Genomic DNA, 9,695 nt, shown 5'->3' with positions numbered 1-9,695 from the left:
ATACGTAGATAATAATTACCTTATGGTAAAGTGGACGTCGACGACGTGGATACACTTTTCTTTCTCTATTCGCGCGCACTATTTTTATTGTTTCAGTTTAGATTTCGAAGATTAAACGTATGAAAGCGATAATGTAAAATTAAATGCAGATGTAATTTTGAGAGGCTTGTAGTGCATTGTTAAGTTATATGTATGCACTGTAACGGCTGCTGTTATTTGTTGTTACTACAATAGCTTTTCAAAAGGAAAGTTACGTGTAACGGTTTCAGTGAAACTTTGGAATTAATTGTTTTCATATGAAAAGTGAAATTACTTTTCCTCGTTTAAATGGAATACGGGTTGTTCTCTTGTATAAATGTATGTAGCTTATTATCCCATGTACATGAATTAGAGCGAGAATAAATACATAATGTAAATCGGGCATGACATTAGTAAGCTGCAGAATTTTTAATACACGTGTACATAAAACTTACAAAGGAACATCCCGAGAACAAAATGTTTTCTATTCGAACCAGCACAAGTTTGTAAAATATTTAACAGCATTAATGCTTTCTGTTTTAATAAGCTGTTTAAAAGGGCGAACAGACTTTCTCAATGTTTGCTGGATGAAATAGGCTTTTTCTAATTAATCTGAAATTATTTCTGCGAATAATCCATATGAAAATAAACAAAAATTTAATTTTCTACAGGATTCGACAAATTCGCTGAAGCTTCCATTCATTTGTGGAAACTGCAGGATTTTTAATTAGAAGAAATATATGCGTGTTAATTATCCTCCCTTGATATATTAAAATAATGCGATAATTCTGTAAATGCTTATAATAGCAACAGCAATAAAATAATTGTAAATAAAGATAAAATAATGCTGGATAATGTTACATTAAACAATATAAACATAATATTGAGTTAATATTCTCTTAATAGCCGTTAACAACTGAGGAAATACGAAGCAGAATATAACAATACCAGAAGGTCGAATTGAAGATACGCCATCTTCAAACACATTTAAGACATAACACACGAATTACTTCATCACAGAAACAACATTATCAAATTACAATATTTCATGCGTGACCAGTGTTCATCGCCGAGGTTTAACAATATGTTAGATAAGCGCAGTAGAAAAATGATACCTTGAAGAAAAACCGACACATCTGATATGTTTGTAAAAATAATGTTTATCACCAGGCGCAGGTGAAAAACACTGTGCACAATGCAAAAGGCCTTTGCATTGCAAGTACTTTTATATTGAATATCATTTTTTCAACGCTATCGTTCGTAGTATTTAAGTTGTTAAAATAATAAGTAAAGTGAGGAACAGAAGGAGAACTTTTAAAAAATCGCTAAAAAAGAAATTTCATTGTCCCAATACGTTATTATATTTAAAATTAGGTAACTTCGTCTAAACATTTTATGATTCAGCGAATAACATAGGATTATTTACAGAAAGATTCCTTTAGTCGTCGAGGATTTAAGGGGCGTTTCATCCCTTTAAATTGTTTATCAGTTAAAACAAAACAATACATGACTGCTATCTGCTGCTCTAAGAATTTCTACAGACTTCGAAGCAATGAATTTAATTCCTCAAATATTCTCCCGTTGGATTAAATTCGTAACCCAAATATTCTATAATCCTCTTGTAAAAAATACATATTATCTAAGTTTACTAAACGGCACAAAGCTAAATGCAGTTGCTTGTATAGCCAATAAACCATGCGAAACGTATCTACAGGTAAAAGCTACAGAGTGGGAGAATCCTCCTTCCAAGTCCTGTGTACACCACCGGTTCTCACCTTTATGCAAACCAACACGGAGCTATGCCTGACCACCGTGCATTATAGTCAATATATTCCAGGGTCCAAGATACTGGCAAGAATCTTCTTTCTCTCCTTGTACAGTATAGTTATAACTCTGTTTATAAATCTTGCTGTTGAAGCGTGCTATTCCACTGTATTTTATACCTTCGTCTGTTATTAATATCGCTAACATTTCTTTCCCTGAAAATCATTCTCTGACTTTCCCATTGATCGTTATTTCGCAGAATGTTTATCGCTTGTTATTTGGAAACGAGCAGTAGGTACTATTCTTAATGCTGGACGGCTTTCTTCCTCGTACTCTTATTCCACTCCTATCCTTGTCACTGGCACGTCTGAAGCGTGTCTGTCCTTTAAATGCATGAAAATGTGATAAGTTAAAATCGCTGTGTCTAATCACTTTTTACAGTTCATTAGCATATGAAGGATCGTACGAGACGAATAAGGTTCTCTTTCCTTTCTGCAAATATGTTTTCTGGGAATGTTACACGTCGTGATTTCTTCAAGGATATTGAACACATAGTATACAGGGTGTCCCATTTGAAGTTTCGCACGCAATTATCTCCTAAACTATTCGTTATTGAAAGGAATGTTTCCAGTGGAACTTACTTGGTTTCGCTGGGCACATCTGGCGATGGCCAGAAATCTTGCCTAGGTGGACGTGCTTCCGAGATTTCCAGGTGCACTTTGCATTTTTTTTTATTTTAAATAGACACCGTATGTTTTTATTCGGATGGGGTGTAGTCCGTTCCGTTACGAATTCATCGACCTAATCACGTCGGTGTTCCAAGGTCACTTGTTGCCAATTTAAAACTCACCTTCGTTGAACGTCCAGGAATTATTTATCTTCTGTATTCGAAATGATGATGTGAAGAGGAAGTAGAACACCTTTAAAAGAGAAAAAGATCAAGATTATTGGGAAGAAGCCATGATAATATGAAAAATCGTATTAGGGATGCCTGCTAACAAATTATTTCTGCAACATTGGAGAGGGTGCAACTGCCTTTTAGGGGTAGAGTGAATCAATGCATCGAATAGCGAAGTTAATGAAGAATTTCTGGACGGTCAACGAAGGTAAGCTTTGAACGGCGATAAATGACCTTGAGTGACCTTGGGGCGCCAACGTGTTATAGGTCGATGAATTCGTGGCGAAATGGACTACACGTCCATCTCGATAAAAACGTGCGGTTTCGTTTATACAAAGTTCACCTCTGGGATCTCGGAGGCGCGTCTACCTGAATATGTAACAACAAGGTAACAACCGCGAAGTAATTTTTTACTCGAAACATTTTTTTTTTCAATAACGAATAGTTTAGGAGATAATTGCGTGCGAAACTTCAAATGGGACACCATATATGTACTATATAATGTATGATGTATGTGCCATTAAGATATTAATATAAAACCTGTTTCCGTTTGTGATATTTTTACAGGATCCGAGTAATCTTGCTCGTAACAATATATCAAGTGACATAAAGTCACGGAGTTGAAGAGAAACTGCTTATTCGTATGTGTAATTTAAAAATTCGAGACAGATAGTAACAGTTATATTTATTAGTTCTATCAGGTTTGCTGGAAGTAATTGAGCGGATTCAATATTAGCCTGGTCTGGTTAAGAATAGCCACGATGGGAATCCCGTTTGACCACCTTGCGTGTCGGTTGCTTACAGACTAAATTAGGGTGAATGTTCCGTCGTGCAAAAACAGTCGCTGCTCAATACTTATATAAGAATATCGAATTTATCGATGGAAATTTTTGCCACTACATGCTCGGCTACTTAGTTTATCGAATGGAAGTGTAATTAAACGGAAAAATCTAAACGTCTCTATTGATTTTGAAAGCAGCGAAATATGGTAAAGGAGAAAGCTACGGACTTTCGGGGGTAAAATACGAGGGTAAAAATTACATTTTATTTGGCTTATCCATTTTCACTTTTTTAACATTTCTTAGCCATACATTTTGCCCGTTGCATTATTCTAATTCGTCAAAAGGCGAATTACGAATGCGATTTTAATTATAATGTGACTTATAATGTTTTATTTCGGCCATCTTTTTATAAATATTTCATTTGCTTCGCGTATGTATATCAACGATGTTACAACAGGTGTTTAAAATGGCCACGGGTTATGTCGATGTAAATTTGAGGCTCTGTAAAAATAGTGAACCGTGTGATGTTGTACGTTCGATTGAATCTGATAAAATTAAGGCACGTACCGCAGTAATTCTTCACATCATATCTCCTGGTGCTGTAGGTGTGCCGTGGTAATGAACTGAATTACATTAATTGAAATATGACAGAAATGACACATTTCCCACGTTGTTGTCACTTATAACACTATACCAATGCAGTAGACAATGCATGGTTGTTGGTACGGTAGTTATTAACAAAAGCATCGTGAATCTTGATAATGATGGAAACTATAAAGAAAAGAAATAAACTCGAAAGAGATGGACTTATCCCTTTACATTTAATTCTTCGAATAGCAATCGTTTCCTCTGACATTTCATTCTATTTGCAAAATAAATATTCAAGAAACATATATTTAGTTCCGTTCGTTTAATTATCCCAATCTTTATAATCGTTCGAGAAAAAAACTATGACAAATATTATAATATATGAGTAATTTTTTAAATAAGCAATGACACTGACTTGCGCGATTATAAGTAAAAGATTTTATAAAACCTTATTAATTCATCGTTACAAATGTGGTTTTATTAATAGCAGTAAATGCTGTGTCATTAAAATTATGATATCAATTGCAGAAATGATTAGCCTGAACCCGGTTTATGGCGAAATGTTATTGAAAGTTTCCATTTTACAGGCCTGTTGTAAAATAATTACTAACTTAAAGCAGTTAAGGTGGAATTTCCTATACGCGTTCGGACGCACGCGTCCAGACGTATACGCACGCGTTCAGGAACATGCGTCCAGACGTGCGTTTTGTGTGCATACGTCTGGACGCGTGTGTTGGACGCGTGCGTTCGGACGCGCGTAGGAAATCTCTCCTTTAGAGTAATATAAATTTGTTCTCGCTGAGTCAACATAACTTTCTATTTCCCTATATCTATCAATCAGTTATGTAATGCGTATACAATACTACCACATAAACAGTATTTTAATGTAATGTAGATAAGAAATTACGAATCAGGTAGTTTCAAGTCACTTTAATAACTGGGACCAGTACATTTACCCAGCGATTAACAAATTGTTGATTTGATGTTTAAATTCTGAATTCTAATCAAGTATTTTTTATTTTGTAGAATTATTAATTTAATGTTGCGGCGTAGATGTGTCTCCTCATTAGCCATCGTTATTTATTATTACAGTAACACAATAGTAATGATAAGAACAACTATAATTTTATGCAATGTAACAGTTTCCAATATCAGGTACTATAATCTTAATACAACGTCCGTCACCGATTCTAGTTAGTCTAAGACTGACGGTTAATCGATAACAACTTCTGTCGATCTTCACCGACCGTACTCCAGAGATCGGCAAAATATTAATTTCAATAAAATTTGGAATAATCTATATATGTTAAAAAAAAAATCATATATCGAATAAAGTTGACCCGGGTTAACTTTATTCGACGAATAAATTTAATTTCTTTATTCGTCGAACGTTTCAGCGTCGAATAAATTTTTCAACTTTCACTTTCGCAGTAACTTTAACTTTAGCTTTAGCTTTAACTTTAACTTTAACTTTAACTCTAACTTTAACTCTAACTTTAACTCTAACTTTAACTCTAACTTTAACTCTAACTCTAACTCTAACTTTAACTCTAACTTTAACTTTCACTGTAACTTTAACTCTAACTGTAACTTTCACTGTAACTTTAACTTTCACTTTATTCGACGTTGAATAATTTTCTGCCGCGTGTTACAATGTACTATCGTCCACTGATGACGGTCCTCGGCGGCCCGAATGCGAGCCAGAAAATTATTTGACGGCGAATAATGTTACAGTTAAAGTTAAAGTTAAAGTTGAAAATTTAATTCTACGGTGAAGTTGAAACGCTCGACGAATAAAAAAATTAACTTTATTCGTCAAATAATCTAAAGTTAAAGTAACTTTTATTTGATCCGTTATTTAAATAATTTTTTATTTAGTTAAGGGGACCCTTCGGTTAAAAGATGTCAGAAAAACGATTTTTTTAAACGACTTTATTTAGCTTTGATCCTCGGTTTGTGTCTTGTGTCTCGTATGTTTGTTTAGTTCAAATCTTGTAACACAATTTTAACCCGCTTCCAACTATCCAATAGACTTGAAACTTTGCAGGCGTGCGTAGTTTGGATGACAATACAAAATTATGAAAAAAACCTCAACGAGTTTAACAAAGTACCCAGTTATCAATAAATATAACCCATAACCACAAATCCAAATGACTTGAAATCAGCCTCTCGTGTTCTTCCCTAAATCGACAAAGAGTCGCTGACTCCGGGTCGCTAGTCACATCGCGATTTGAAATTAAATAAAAGATATTTGTAAAGAAGTCTGAGCTGTAAATCCATAAACAGTAAGAACTAGAAAATGAAAAATATATAAAAAAATGTTTGTGTTAAACGATTTTATTAAAAATGCACTAACAACTAAAAAATAATTCTTTTCTTGTACTACAATTTCGATGGTGTTATTTAAGTTTAAATAAAATAGTGGAGCAGGATATTTTATAACAGAGTATGCATCAATTTAACACAGAATCAAGGGTTGAAATGAATTTGTTGCGAGGTATCCTGCTCCACGATTTTATTTAAAGTGAAAAGATACCATCGAAATAGAAGAGAAGAATTATTTTTTAGTTTCTAGAGCATTTTTAATAAAATCGTTTGACATAAATATTTTTAAAATATTTTTTACATGTATAATTTCGTAATTTGACATCCCGAGAATACTGTGGTGAAAGTTTCGGATATTCTTCCAAATGGCCCCAATAGATATAAAAAACTAATAAATTCCCGAAGCAACAATTTTGGAGTCCACACATCCTACCTCGTGTCGATCGGCCACTGGGGCTATTCGGAAGTACAGTCAAAGTGTCACATCAGCCATCGCACTGGCACACAAGCATATCCTTACTCCTACCCGTGTTCGTTACCTGTTCGGCTATTTCCTCCAACAATCTACATTGCCGAAACCCGAACGATTGAGTCGCAATCAGGAGGTCAGCCGTTCAAATCCCAGTGCGGCAATTTTACTTTTTTTTTTTAATTATTCTGTAATTTCACTTTCTAAGTCCTGAGTAAAATAAAAACTAGAATTATTTAGATTATTAATTTGCTAGGCATGTTTTTTGTTAATGATGCAAGTCACGTTACCGAACACGCTGCAGCTGTCTGACGTACGACGTTAGTCTTCCGCCGTTCTACATATACATAAGCAGAAATAAACACATAATTGAAATCATAATTATAATTGTACATGAAAACATGTAATTAGTACTAAAAATTTATGTCTTTTCGTTGAAAAACAATAATTATCGTTATTACAGCCATTATCGTTATTACCGTCATTTCCGTCATTACCGTCAATGATACACTCCAGGACACTTTCGGACACTCTTAGAACGTGAAATTAGAGAATAATTAAAAAAATAGGCAAAACCGCCGCACTGGGATTTGAACTACCTTCTGTTTACAGCTCATACGTTCAGGTTTCAGCAGTGTGGATTGTTGGAGGAAATGGTCCAACACGCAACGCACACGGACAGGAGCAGGGACATGCTTGTGTGGCTGCGAGGTGGGAGCAAAGTGGGAAACGAGGGTAGGTTATGGTGGGTTTGTCCCACGTCCCGCGATTTTGTCATCACGGGAGCCAAGAACACTTTGAACACGTTTTCTCGGAACATGATATTTCGAAACAGTAACCACGATTTCTGAAGATCTAATGGACCGATTAAAAAAAACCTTGAGGAATTTCATCCGTAATTGGACTCGCTATCCCAGCATCCTATAACATAATTTTTTGAAACACGGATTTTTTTATCATGGATATTTAAAAATGGAAAAGGAAACATTAAATGAACGTACACAGTGCATTCAATTATAAATCATTAGAAGGGGATGATTTTTTCCTGCTTTTTGGCGCAAATTTCAATCTGATGGAAATCCGACGGATAGTTTAAAAGTTACACACGAATGCAACGTCGCCGGGAAATAAGTTGTTGACGCTGGTTGGCTATGGCGTCACTTGGCTTGGCTTGGCGCTGGTGTCGGTTCGTTTCCCATTGTATCCCATCATGGTATCTCAACACTTATCTTGGCGTTGATTGGTTAGATGTCACGGAGTCATCGCGACATGCGTGACGTGTTCCCCCTCCACTACGAATAGGCTACTTATCCATACACCGCCACACGGTAACCCATTTCCTGGTAACGCTACACGAATGTCACTAACAACTCTACCCCTATCCCAGCTAACTGTGTGGCGGTATCGATTCATCCCTAAGCACAAGCGGATGTTTGGGAGAATCCCTACCGTTAGCCGTACCCCGTATTGCAGGTATCGCTCGAGGTGGTATCTCCCAATCTACCCGTCGCGTCACGGGGCCTTATAAGCGGCGCCACGCTGACGTCACCAGCGCGAATCTCGGGATGCCGCGCCCGGCTCATGGCCCTCTTGCGGCCGCGTGTTGTAGCCGCGACTATGTCACCGCGCGCGCAATTGGTTGGGGGGAAAGATCGCCGTCCTACCGACTACCGTGCAGTGATGCCAGAATCAAGTGCGATCAGCGGACTCAACCGTTGAGTGATTTCACTAGATTTAACTCTGAAGTTGCGTGTGTATTGGTCGATGCGAGTAAAATATAGAGATCAGTGGTACGTATAAATTTTATTGAAAATATAATTAATTACTACGGTAGTTTTGCATGTGTAAATGGTTTGTGCGGAAATTTTTAATTTGTGGAATGTATGTAGTGTGTACTTACATAATGTTTTATAATTAATTATTCTTTTATTGTAAATATTTATTGGTAACTAAGATTTTGTATCAAAAGATTGTAATGCAATTATTTATTGCAACATATATTGTCCTGACATAGTAGGCTAAAAGTATCCAGATAGCACACATCGTCTATAAACCGTCTTCGGATGTCTTGAAAGTCTGAAAGACGTCTTAAATACGGCTTATAGACGACGTGTGCTATCTGGGTAGGATAAAGAAAGAAAATACAACGTTTTACAACATGATACGTATTAATACGTTAAGATTTTTCATAACCTAAATGATGCAAATTAATTTTTTATATCTATAGAACTAATAATAGCTAATAATAATAATAACAAAAATAATTATAAATACATGCACTTATTATAGAAATGGAATTTAAATTCAAATAATTTTAATTCACCTAAGACACCGATGACAACTGGCACGTCTGCTGGTGGCGCCACGGGTAGCAAAAATTTGCAGTCATCTTCCCTCTGAATATTGTTGCGATCTTCGCTGGTGTAAATTTCTGTGTTACATGAAGTTAGCTATAAGACATAGAAATATCGAGGTTTGATGTAGATTGTAGAACGCAATTCAAAATCCTATAATGGGAAGTTATGTACATTGTACGCGGATCATCTGGAAGGTTTTAGGCGGAGCCGAAACGGAAGACGCGAAGGCAAGCAAATTATCAAAACTCACAAATATCTAACGCCCATTGTTATTTCTTGAAGATTTTTACTGTTAGATTTCTCGTGTTCTTTCGATGCTAATACAGAAGGCGTACGAAGGCCTGAGATTGAATTCAATAGTTTTCGAAACTGCAGTTAGTTGGGCGCTGATAATAAATAGCTTTATTTCACATCTGTTTGTCAGATTTCGCTGAGTGAGCAACGGTTCGTCTCGTAAAACTCCTAAAATACTATCTTTGTTTGCGGGAGCAGAT

Source organism: Andrena cerasifolii, chromosome 1, assembly GCF_050908995.1.
Source record: "Andrena cerasifolii isolate SP2316 chromosome 1, iyAndCera1_principal, whole genome shotgun sequence".
In the NCBI taxonomy this organism is placed as follows: Eukaryota; Metazoa; Arthropoda; class Insecta; order Hymenoptera; family Andrenidae; genus Andrena; species Andrena cerasifolii.
This window is presented reverse-complemented; position numbering follows the sequence as displayed.